The 13,431-nt window shown below is 37.6% G+C and overlaps 1 long non-coding RNA gene across 5 annotated transcripts in view; it reads right to left on the minus strand.

Annotated features, from left to right (window-relative positions):
• The window catches only part of LOC107399731 (uncharacterized), a 186,050-nt gene that overhangs the window by 117,461 nt on the left and 55,158 nt on the right, over nucleotides 1-13,431 (minus strand). For all 5 annotated transcript variants that reach the window (XR_013042045.1, XR_013042042.1, XR_013042043.1 and 2 more), the window contains exon 2: nucleotides 11,384-11,456. This is a non-coding gene — a long non-coding RNA (uncharacterized LOC107399731). The remainder of the gene's footprint in view (nucleotides 1-11,383; nucleotides 11,457-13,431) is intronic.

Here is a 13,431-nt window from a genome sequence, read left to right on the forward strand (position 1 = left end):
GTATGTGTGTGTGTTCATAAACATATATATGTGTGACAATAAAAATAAATGAGATGATTTGAGAGAGAATGGGAAGAACCATGGGAGGAGTTAGAGTTAGAGGCAGAATAAGGGACATGGTGCAAATAAAGTACTTACATATGAAATTCTCAAAAAAATAATAAAATACCATAAAGTTGGGTAAAATAATTATCCTTATGAATAATAAAATTGGAATATCTATCTCAAACTATTATTAGGATAAATCTCAAATGAAAAAATGTTATCATAGTGATAATAGATGTGTAGATAGCTAGCTACATTGATGAGCAAATAGATGCATAGATGATGGATAATTAAAAAACCCTGGAAAATGTAGATGTTCCCTTACCTTAAAATGATCTGAATTTGTCCATTTTTCTAGAAAAGCTGAAAAGTAGACTATGCAAATATTTCATGAGAAATGTGATAACAGCTATAAGAGGAAATGTCCTTTACTGATGTCTTTCATAGGCTTAGTGTGTCATCTCCTCCACTTTAATGTTAAAATACTAACCCACAGTACCATGGTATTAGGAAGCTAGGCTTTGAGAGATAAATAAGCCTTGATAGTAAAGTCCTCAAAGAGGAAGATTTAGCCTTTATTCAAGAGAAAAAGACAGTTAAATGGGATCAGAATGAGAAAACAGCCAGCTACAAACAAGGAAGAAAGTCCTTACCTGGCAACAGAATATTTTATTATGCACTTACAAATGGAAATTTTCAACTATACCTTTGGATATACAAATCCTACAGACAACAAGAACAGGGCAATTCTATGGGGTCATAATGCATGAAATATTTTTATCTTAGAAGTAATTTTACAGGAGATTTTCTCTAAGTTAAAAAAAGCAGTAAAACAGGAAAAAGAAAGTAAAGATTTTATTGTTAAATTAATCAGAACCAAATAAATTAATGATGATTACTACTTATTACAGTTAACAGAATCAATATTTGGATTATATCCATAAATATATAAGATATATAATGAAAGGCTTTGATAACCTTTTTGTTTTCCTTCTAATTGTCATAAGGCTTCACATATCCCAACTAATTGTGGCCAATTGCACTGAAAATGCTGATTAGAGGAAATTGGAGCATTTCAATCTTATCACAGATTTTTCACCAATAGCATAGTCATAATTTTCCAGTTACATTTTTGCTCCTTTGAGATTACATTGCTGCATTTCCTTTATAATCTAATTTAACTTAACAGGATCATCCTTGTAAAAGTATGATTAGTACTCTAAGAAAATTTCAAAGATAGGACTAAAATAATCAGCTCCCGGTTTCACATTGAATTCATTTCTTCAATAGTGCTCACCACTGTTGAATGTAGTGCATATATTTTACATCCAAATCTGAATTATGTTTTGCTGGACAACACTATTATTTTCAGAGTAATTTTAATCAACAAAAATGTTATCACTCTTATTGAAACAATATTCTAAAAGAATATTGTACACGCATGCAATGAAATATGATCTCATGTAACTTCATACCCCCTATGATTCCCATGTATCCCCTCCAACATGTTATTTTTATTTTGATAAGCCAATAAGTCTGATGATTACTGCACATATGTGTATGGATGTGGTGACATCCACTGGCCCAAGGGACCCCCCACCCCCCGCAAAAAAAATTATACATCCTCCAAAAATAATGATTCTTCCTATTCCAGGTGTTTTTGACAGTAGTTCCTCAGTAAGGTGGAGTTCATCTACCTGATGTATGCTGGGAATTTGGTCAGTCCCATTTAAAATATTTATTTATTTATTTATTTAAAATAAGGTCTTAATAGGTAGTACTGTTGGTGCTTAAATACTGTGTAGCTTGGATAGGCTTCAAAGTCTTGATCATCCTAGTTTAGCTTACCAAGGGCATTGAATAAAGGCATCCATAATAAACTTAGTGGTGTCTTCATATTTGGATATATGCAGGTGCTTAAATTATGAATAGATAAATATTTTTCTTACTAGTATTGTGTCTATAGAAATGAATCCATAAGATATAAGGGACATTTTATAAGCCTTTACTTAATTTCTCATTGACCACTGAGAAACACTATGTATAAAAAATAAAGGAATGGCTATAAAAATGAACAGGTATATTTGAAAAAGAAAATCAAAATCTCTAGCAGTCATGAAGACTGCCTAAGGCAGCACAGCAGGTCCTGAGTGTCCTTGCCTCTTTAGACACAAGGAGCAACTCTTGTGGCAACCAGAGGAAGTATATGGCACCCATCCTTCTCTGGCTAAAGCAGCATCTTTCAAAGATGCTACAGACATCTACTACTCTAGTTTACTAGAATACAAAAAAGCAGTATCATGGAGTATCTGCCATGCCATGCAAACAGAGGCTATATAAATTCCTGATATTTCCTGAGTTCAGCTCCCCTCTTTTCACTGTAGCACAGTGGAATGGGTCTGCTGCTAACCTCACTGTTACAATTTGTACAAACCGGTATTATTCCACTAGCTTTCCATTGAGACACGGCAAGGAAGTAGGCACAAGAATTAGCTGCTATAGCCAGAGCAAATGCATTGCAGCCACCATTCCCAGGCCACATTAGCATATTTATTGGTGCAGATAGTTCCCTGTTCCCTACCTTATTTTAGTACATTGGGGTAGGGTGATATGGGGCATGAAAATCTATCATCTCAGGCTGTGGTGAGCAGACTATCAACACTACTCTGTTATATCTGTGTTAATTAACACCTCTGGTGAAGTGACAACTTCTGGAAACAGTGGTGCCAGAATGGGGAACAACACCCCTGAATTTTCAAAATACCTTTTGAAGCCTTAAATGCAAATACAATTTTGAAATGAAGAACAAAATATATTGACAAAAAGAAAGGAGACATGCTCCATGGGCTTAACTCTCAGAGGACGCTTAAAAGAAAATTCTATATTCCATCTGCATATCTTATAGACTCCAACCAAGGTAGGGGATCTGAGCAAAGGAAAGTAGATGATGAATCCAAACAAAATATTTCCCAAACAATCAACAATACAACACTCATCATATCTCGACAGTATTACAAAAATAAAAATAAGAAATGAAGACAAGGAAGCTTGTTTGCAACGTTCAAAGTAGACCACCTTACAAGATCACAGGAAAAAATGCTTGTCATTCTGTACTTCTGGGGAGAATGTATGCCCATATGTGACAGATACCTCTCATTTCCACACAATGGCCTTTGGCAGATGCATCCACTCACTTCTGATACTCATGGAACATACACACACACTCTCCAATTCACTCTGTCCAAAACTCTTTCTTATAGCCACTTTGGAAACCACTCTCCTTTATTTTAACTACCATAGTGTCAGAACTTACATTTACCTTATCCTCCAACCATTCAGAAACTGGCAGTTAAAAACTACCATGGTCTGCTAGACACCAACACTCCCTCCCTCTCCCCCACACACTGCCTGTTCATCTGTATGCTTCCTTTCACCTGCTTTCATCTTCTCACATCCTTTAGTGCCAGGCAGACACCTAATTTATCTTCTATTAGGACTGTTATATTTGTGCAACATCACCATACCACAACAATTATTCTTTTTTTTCTGTTACTGCTCTTACTCCAACACACTGATAATCTACCATAACTGCCTCATCCTTGAAATATAAATGTGTGCCCACAAAGAGACCTGAGCTAACTGGACCGGTCAGATTGAGGGAGCAAGGGGACGTGCATTGTATGGCTAATACAACACAGGGCAGGACAAAGGAAGCCAGGTCCTGATCTGATACTTTTTGATCTGATTCCTCAGAGCCAAAGATTTTAAATCTATACAACAATGTTCTAATCCATACAGATTTGCAATAATTAATGTTCAAAATGATGTCTATCTATGAAACATACAACAGGGCCCAGAGGGAGCTGACCTTGGTTGCTGCATTGTCTTGCTGACCATTCCTCAGGTGGATGTGACAGGCATCTTTGACTCCCTCTCTTCTGAGCAGGACCTGCTGCTGCACTGATTTGACTCATCACATTCCCAACCCCCAGCCTGTGCTAGTGAGCCTGCAGAACCCTGCAATCACGCATGCGTGCTTGCTTGCCAGGCTGCAGGGACTCAATAATTTTTTCTGATTATTCTGTTATTTCTGAGGCAGCCATGAGCTTTAAGATTGCTTATCATTAAAATGGTAATGGAGGGTATTTGTAACCCTCTGTATAAATTGGCCAGAAACAAATTCAAGGTGTTTTTGTAGGTACTGCATAATCATAATTATATTCACACTTATCTCTCTACATACAGTAGAGAAAGCGTGCTTAAAAAATGTCACCCAATCTGGAGAATGTACAAAAACACTAGACACATGAAAGACTGGCAGAATAGGACACTTTGGTGGTTAAAAGATACATTAAAAACATTTTACATTAATCAAATTTTACTTAATTTGTTACATATATATATATGTTTAATTTCAAATATGTTCAGGAAATTGAAAATGTTACTATAAAAATAATAATTTCAGTTTTAATAAACGTGTTGAGTGATCATTCCAATTGGAGAAGTCTTTACTCACTGTGATGGATAGTTTTATGGCAACTTGACACCAGCTAAAGTCACCTGAAAGGAGGGAACCGCAATTGAAAAAATGCCTCCATAAGATCCAGTTGCCTGAAAGCCTATAGGGAATTTTTTAAAATTAGTGATTGATGGGCCCAGCCTATTGTAGGTGGTGCCATCCCTAAGATTGTTTTCCTTTGTTCTATGAGAAAGCTACAAGGGGCAAGTGAGTAAGCAGCACTTCTCAATGACATCTGCATTAGCTACTACATCCAGATTCCTGCCCTGTTTGAGTTCCTGTCCTGACTTCCTTCAGTGATGAACAGCAATATGAAATTATAAGCCAAACAAACCCTTTCTTCCCCAAGTCGCTTTGGTTATCATGCTTCACCATGGCAATAGTAACCCAAACTAAGACACTCATGTTTTTAAAAATACTTGCTAGGATATAGATTTTGTTTATTTATCTATTATTGAAACAGTCTTTCAGTGAAGCCCTGGCTGGCCTGGAAATTCACTTTGTCAACCAAGGCTTACTTGAACTGACAGTAATTCACCAGATTTTGTCTGCCAAATGCTGGGATCAAAGGCCTGTGCCACTACGATTGGCTAGATTTTATTGTTTTTAATTTAATTGTTTTTAAATTTAATTGTGTTTAATTTTATTGTTTTAATTGTGTATGTGTGTATTTCTTTTACTGTACATGTGTGCATTTGTGTTTGTACACATGTGTATAGCGGTGTCAAAGGAGCCCAGAGGTATTGAATAACTCCAAAGAGCTGGGGTTACAGGCAGTTATAAGGTGCCTGATATGGGTGCTTAGAACCAATCTCCAGCACTCTGGCAGAGCAGTAGCTGCTCTTAACAGCCAAACTATCTCTCTAGCTCTCCTATTCACTTCAAAACCTTCACAAATTAGATCCATACTGAACATGTAAACAACAAACAAACGAAAACAGCTTCTGCCTGTTAAGAATGCATACATTCCATTTTTCTAACAAATGTAAATATATTATTGGCCTAACATTATCTATGCAAGGAGATCAAAGACTATATGGGAAGGAAAACTGTATAAGGAGTTACTGAATATGCTTTGAAATTGGAAAATCAGTACCATGCACTATACAATCAGGGAAGAGAATTATTTATAAAAATGAAAAGATGGCTTTGAAAGCATATTTAAATTTTCTATCAGCAATGGTGGCTGTTCCAAACTGTACATAGAGTCCTAGTTTGGATGTATCCTGTCACAAAGTTTACCAATGCAGTTTGATGGTGCAGATTAAAGAATTATATGGGGCATCTTCAATTGCTTACAGACAGGAGAAACAAAACCCTTGTCTCTGCTTCACTCAGTTCCCATTCTCCACTTAGTCATTGTTGGGAGGTAGCTCTAAGAAACACATTAAGTAGTGTCTGTGGAAACTGGGGAGGGGAAGACAAAAAGTAGCTTCTGTGGCAGCCTAGTGAAGAACAACTGCCATTCTACCATGTCAGAAGTGCACAGCCCCTACTACCTATATGTCATAGCAGGAGGGCAGCTGTCTTAACCCCTGAGCTTACTCACCCTGTTCCCTTTTTATGGCAGCACTTTCAGAAGCTAGCCATGTGTGGCTGAAAGTGATGCAATGTAGGACTGAGCAGTTAAGTATTCTCATGTCTCAGATCATTCAATACTGCGAGGAGGGTAACTATGATGAAGCCTGCTGTGCTCCTGCCAATCAGTCCTTGTACACCTTCTGCCAGCTTTGCTGAACTTTAAAATATGCTGACAAGATACACTTGTCCTCTTGTATCTCAAGATGACTTTCAAGTCTTGATTTCTAACTGTAGGAACATCAGTGAAACCACAGTACAGTTGGGCTTTCTCTGGCACAACTGTCAGGATGCCTGGCAGCAAGTTCTCCATATGACTTACTGCTGTTTTTGTTTGTTTTGTTTTGTTTTGTTTTTTAAGGCAGGGTTTCCCTTAATAGATTGGCCTGGCCTGGAACTTGTTCTGTAGAATAGGCTGATTTTGAACTCAGAGTTCCCTTTGCTTCTGACTCCTAACACTGAGATGAAAGCTTGCTGCTTCATGGCTAGACTGACTTCCATATTTTTATACTTTATCCTCCAAAGTCAAAAATTATATGGGTATTAGCTAAACAAGAAAACTAAAGCAAGATTTTTTTTTGCCACCACCAATTTATTATAGGGCAGAATGCCATTAGAAAATAAAATATCACCTCTTCCTCTCCTCATGTGATACTTCTCCTCAGTTTCTCTTCAGAAAAAGGTAGGCCTCCCATGGATACCAACCAACCATGTTATATCAAGTTGCAGTGAGACTTCTATTAGGGCTGGATAAGTCAGCCCAGTATCTCCTTGTAATTCATTAAGTCAGGGCTTTTTTTTCTATTTAAGTAAACAATCTCAAATTTTTGCTAGTGATATATAGCAGCTGGAGTGAGGAAAATGGACATTTTCAAACAATATTAAGAAAGAAGAAAATATAACTTGACCTAACAATATTCTATATGATGAAAAAATACTATATGATCAAGTATTACAAACTGTTTACTTAAAATTTTTGTAATGTTCAAAATAACATTTTTGTTAATGTTTTGAAACTTTTGTGCATACACACAATATATTTTTATCATACTATTCCTCATTAACTCCCCCCAACACATCTAAGACCTTCCAACCAATCTCCCTCTGTTCTTTGTATACATCATCACCAATAACATCATTATCTTTGTTTTCATCAACTCCTTGTGTCTAGTTAATGCTGACCCATGCACATATGAGTTTGGGACCATCCACACAAATGGTTACATTCCCCCAAAGAAATGTGAATGAAAATGAATGCACACCATACCCAAACTTATGGGATAGATGAAAATGGTGTTAAGAAGAAAGTTCATAGTATTAAGTGCCTACGTAAAGAACTTGGAGAGACCTCATACTAGCAACTTAACAACGCACCTAAAATCTTTAAAACAAAAGAGAAGCAAGTTCATTCAAGAGGAGCAGAGAAATAATCAAACTGAGGGTTGAAATCAATAAAATGGAAACAAAGAAAAAAATACAAAGAATCAATGAAACAAAGAGTTGGTTTGCTAAGAAAATCAAGACGATGTATAAGCCTTTATCCAAACTATCTCCATGAAAATTACCGCAGCTAAGGAATTGCATATTGTATTACATTTCTGTTGTCTTGATAATACACCCAGTTTTGTCTTTACTTCTTTTTAAATTTATGTATTTAAGAGTTAGTTTAAAAAAATCAAAAGAGATTGAGATTTGCATAAGTAATGAGTATTCTACATCAGGGATATAGAGGGACATATTTATATAAATGATCTGAATTTCATATGATAGTGGCCACTAGCAATAACAGGCAATTTTATTCTGATCATGAGTATAAATATTAACTCTTAGATTACATATCAAACTGAACACAGTATTATATTATGCGTGTGTGTGTGTGTGTGTGTGTGTGTATGTGTGTGTGACATACACATAGAGAGTGTGCTTGCAAAATGAATAAGAAAGGGTTAAAAAACTGTGTGGAGCAGGGTTCAGAAGGATTTCACTGAAGGCTGTGAGCTGCTACAAATGTAAGCAAAAGCCCTACAGGGGACCAGATAAGTTTACTTGTATAAACTGCAAGGTAGACATAAAATTGCTCTAAGGTTGAAAGGTACCAATTTAAAAAGTGCTATAGGAAGCTCAACAATCAGCCAGTTTTAAATGGGATGCATACCACAGACAGTAGAAAGGGTGAGGGTTGAAGTCCAGGGAACAGCAGTGTGCTGATTATTTTTTTCCAATTTAACACAAACTGGATCATCTGTGCAGAGGGACCCTCAATTGAGAAAATAACTCCATCAGATTAACCTGTTGGCAAGTCTGTGGAAGTATTTTCTTGATTGATTGATGTGGGAGGAACCAGGCCACTCGGCACTGTGCCTTGTCCAGGCAGTTCCTCCAGGGTTCTATAAGAAAGCAAGCTAGCAAGCCGTGATGAGCAAGCCAGTAAGAAGTGTTCTTTTTTTTTTTTTGGTTTTTTGAGACAGGGTTTCTCTGTGTAGCTTTGCGCCTTTTCCTGGAACTCACTTGGTAGCCCAGGCTGGCCTCGAACTCACAGAGATCCGCCTGCCTCTGCCTCCCGAGTGCTGGGATTAAAGGCGTGCGCCACCACCGCCCGGCAAGAAGTGTTCTTTCATGGTCTGTGCTCTATGTACTGCTTCCAGGTTCCTACTTTGAGTTCCTCCAAGATGGACTATAATGAGGAAGTAAAAACCAAACCAACACTTTCTTCCCCACGTTGGTTTTGGTCCATGTGTTATCAAAGCAACAGATACCTAGCCAATACAAGATGCAATTCCTTAGTTGTGGCAATTTTCATGGAGATGGTTTGTGATGAGTGACCTTGTGACTGGTCAGTGTGTTTGCCATATCACAGTCTTGGGTCACTCCTTCAGAGGCACGAGAAAATTCTGATTCTCACAGCCTTCATTTTTCAGATGTTTGCAATATACCTTCCATGTGCTTTTGATTTACATTAAGCCTATTGCTGGTCATTTTTTTGTGTATATGAAGAAGTTATTTATCAGTCTGTGCCTTGTGGGTCAAGATGCACAGGGAGTGGATGTTTACATGTGAAAGCATGATGTAGGCACATTCTGCCTCAGTATTTACACCAAAATGGAACATACTACAGTTTTGTAAAATGTACTCATTAAGAGGAAGGGACAGTGTGAAAAACTTGGTTTCATACAATATGGAGTAACTTATGGACAGTCACAACGCTGATCTCCACAGAAAGACTCTGATTACATTCACATATGTTAGTTCTGTTTTTCATTTAGTCCTTCTTTCATTATGGAAAAAGGAGGCCACAGATTAGAAAGAAAGCAAGGGAGGGTATATAAGGGGCTTTGGAGGAAAAAAAGCAAAGGGGGAAATGATGTAATTAAATGATAATTTTCAAATTAAAAGAGAAAAATAAAATGTAAAATTAGAGTTTCTAAGGGAGTGGACAGTTAGATGTCTCAGTGGAGAAGAAGACCTGTGGCACAGGCCTGATACCCTACATTCACTCCCCAAAAACATTGGAGAGAAGAAGGAATTTCATAGTTAACCTCTGGTAACTATGTAGAGACATGTGTGCAGAGGTATACACACATTCGTCCACACACAAACTCCAGACAAACATACAATAATAAAAACAATAATAACAATTAATAATAATAACAATAATAGTAAAACTCAACAAGCATGTTTCTAGTGAGTTTAATCACCAAAACACATGTGAAAGTAGAAGAAATAATGAATTTCACAAAGTTGCCCTCTGGCCTCTGCATGTTTGCTGAAGCATACTGACATCTATTCAAACACAAATGCTACACATATATGTACTAGTAATAATAATGGCAAAATTTTAAAAAGTGTTTCTACAGGAATATTGATAAATTCTCTAAATGAGTACTGGGTTTTCTGAATTTAGTTGTTTTATATCAGTTTTAAAAAAAACATTAATGACTGTTTCCATCAATATTGACAGTACAGGGTCTGGGGAGACAGCTCATTCAATAAATTTCTTTCCTGACAAGTGTGCAGACTTGAGTTTGATTCCTCAGAATCCATGAGAGACAGCTGGAGACAACATGCACTTATAATTCCAGAAATGGAAAGGAAAAACAGCACTATCTTAAAACTTGCTAGTCAAATCAGCAAATGCTGGGTTCAGTGAGAGAAATCTGTCTCAAAACAAACAAACAAACAAACAAAACAAAACAAAAATAACAGGTGGTATGCATAGGACTGGAGAGAGATTAAGAGCACTAGCTGATTCATCAAACAATCAGAGTTCAGATTCCAGCATCCTCATCCCATATTGAGAGGTTCATGAACATCCCTAACTCCTGCTCTGCGAGACTCAACACTTCCTGCACTTCCTATTGGCCTCTCTGGCCACCACCACATATATGCATGGCACACACATGAATAAAATAAAGTAAAAAGTATAGATTAAATGCTTAACTTTGGGCTACCAAGTTTCCATGTGACTTGAAAAGTTCATTTTGAACTGGATGATACTGAACCCATAAACACTTGACTTGATTCGGTTCATAAAGAAAGGCATGTACAGCAGTCCTATGATGCTGAACAGACTTGTTGCATATCGGAGATCAGGCTGGGATAGGCCCCGAAGATACAATCAAGTAACAAAAGGAAGTAGCAAAAGGGATCAGTATCTCCCACTTGTCCTTTCACCTCAATGTACCTAGGTCTTCCTGAGTAACTTAGTCAGATAGTTTGAGGAACACTCAGGCCTGTTTTACAGCTGGTTATATTCAGTATGCAGGATCACCAGATATTGAACAGCTGAAGCACTGCTTTCTCTTCCTAGGAATCCTTGAAGGAGAGTGGTAAAGATAATTGTAAGTTTCCATTTATTGATTGATTGTTTGAGTGGGTGTGATTTACATGCGCCAAAGTACATGTGTGTGGGGCTGAGGACAACTTGTGGGACTAAACTGTTTGTAGGTGATGGGAATTGGATTCAGTTCCTCAAAATTGGCAGCAAGTAGGATAACTGCTGAGTCAACTTGCCAGTCCCAGAATTAAATTATAAAGTACAAGTTCTTGAACATTGAAAATGTATCTGATTAAGAAAAAAAAAATATTAGGCCCCCAAACAGGTAGAAGGAGTGGTAGGTTAAATAGTGGTTCTATAATCAGAGGCTAACAAAGAAAACTCCACATCTTAGTCAGGGTTTCTAGTGCTGTGATAAACATTATGATTAAAAGCAAGTCTTGGAGGAAAGGGTTTGTTTTGCTTACACTTCCACATCAGTTCATCATCAAAGGAAATCAGGGCAGGAACTCAAGCAGGGCAGGAACCTGGAGGCAGGAGCTGAAGAAGAGAGCATAGAACAGTTCTGTTTACTGGTTTGCTCCTCATGGCTTTCTTCTCAGCCTGCTTTCATGTAGAAGCTGGCATAAACATCCCAGGGAAAACACCACCCTAGATGGGATGTACTTTCCCCCCATCAATCACTAATTAAGAAAATGCTCTACAGACTTGCCTACAGCCAGATCTTATGAGGGATTTTCTCAATTTGAATTTCTTCCTATTGGATGGCTTTAGCTTGCATCAAGTTTACATAAAATTAGCCAGCACAGTGTGGAAATAAGTGAAATTTCTCTTCACACAGGAGAAATTCGTGTCACCCTCTGGTAACTGAAAGTAAAACCTGTGGAGGAAAAGTCTTGTGATTGAACATATTCATGGAATTTTCACTTCTAATTATTAACATATTCTGTTGTTAAGAATCACGGAAGAGGCTAGGCGATGGTGGCACATGTCTTTAACCCCAGCACTGGGTAGGCAGAGGCAGGTGGATCTCCAGTTCAAGGCCAGCCTGGTCTACAGATCAAGTTCCAGGGCAGCCAGAGCTACACAGACCCTCACCTCCAGGATAAACAGAGTCACAGAAGAGAATACCTAACTGTTTAAAACAGCAATTTATAAGCCTAAAAGTCATGAAAGAAAAGTTCCTTGTGTTCCTTGAATGTAGGGCATACAGACAGCGGAAAGGAAATATTACACAAAATCTTGAATTTGTGGTCCAGTGAGATTTCTCAGAGGTTAGTTAACATGCTTGCAAATCTAATTACCTGAACCTATAAAGTGAAAATAGAGAACTGGATTTCTCCAAGACCAGTCATGTCCCCTTTCCTCCCCTCTTGTTCCTCCCCATCTCCTCTCCCCTTCCCTTCTTTCCTTTCTTCCCCTTAAACTCTCTCTTTCATTGTTATTAGTTACATTTCTATTACTGTGATAAAACACCATGACCAGAGCAACTTATAGGAGAAACAATTTATTAGGGGCTTTTTGTGTTTCCAGATAGCATCTGTGGAAGAGAGGCGGTAGCAAGCAGGATATGGCTTGAGCAGCTGCTAAAAGCTTATACCTCAAACCAGAAACAGCAAGAGGAGAGAGCAAACTTGAAATACCATGAGCTTTTTTGAAAGCTCAGAGCCTATCCCCAGTGATATTTTTATCCAGCAATGCCACATCCCTAATCTTCCCCAAACAGCCACCAACTCAGTCAAGTGCTTGAATACTTGAAATTAATAGAGGCATCTCATTCAAGCCACCTATAAAATGTGTTTAATCCAACTTCAAAAGTCCGCTTAAGCAGGCCTGTGGTGGCACATTTCTTTAATCCCAGGCAGAGACATGCAGATCAATGAATTCCAGGCTAACCTAGTTCACAGAGCAAATTCCAGGAAAGCCAGGACTACATAGAGAAACCTTGTCTCAAAAACAACAACAACAACAAAAAAAAAACCAAACAAACATAAAAAGGTCTTTGTAATATTTCAAAGAATCAATATTGTTTAAATTCCCATAGTCTCTTCTATGACTCAAGGCAATAACTTAAATGTAAACTCCTATAAAATCAAAAGCAGATTAGATATTTACAACATACAATGGCTACAATGGCACAGAGTATGTATTACCTTCAGCTTGAACAATGTTGCTGATGACCATAAACTTCACATTCTTCTGCCCTTATCTACTGAAATGTTGCAGTCACTAGTGTGCACCATCTCTCCTGTTTCTGTGATGCTAAGGGTGAAACTCAAATCTTTGTGTATGCTAGGCAAGAACTTTAACAAAGGTGCAATGTCACCCATCTCCCCATACACTTTCTTATAAACCATACTTTTAGTAAGCATCCTGGCAACTTGATCTAGGAAAACTCCCCTGAAATGGATATAATAGTAACTTTTTCATACTTCACCATTTCCCAAGTGCTATCAGATTGCTCTGAAATTTTTCTAGACCTAATTTCTTATTGGTTAATAATTTTCCATTCACC

Source organism: Peromyscus maniculatus, chromosome 1 (genome assembly GCF_049852395.1).
Source record: "Peromyscus maniculatus bairdii isolate BWxNUB_F1_BW_parent chromosome 1, HU_Pman_BW_mat_3.1, whole genome shotgun sequence".
In the NCBI taxonomy this organism is placed as follows: domain Eukaryota; kingdom Metazoa; phylum Chordata; class Mammalia; order Rodentia; family Cricetidae; genus Peromyscus; species Peromyscus maniculatus.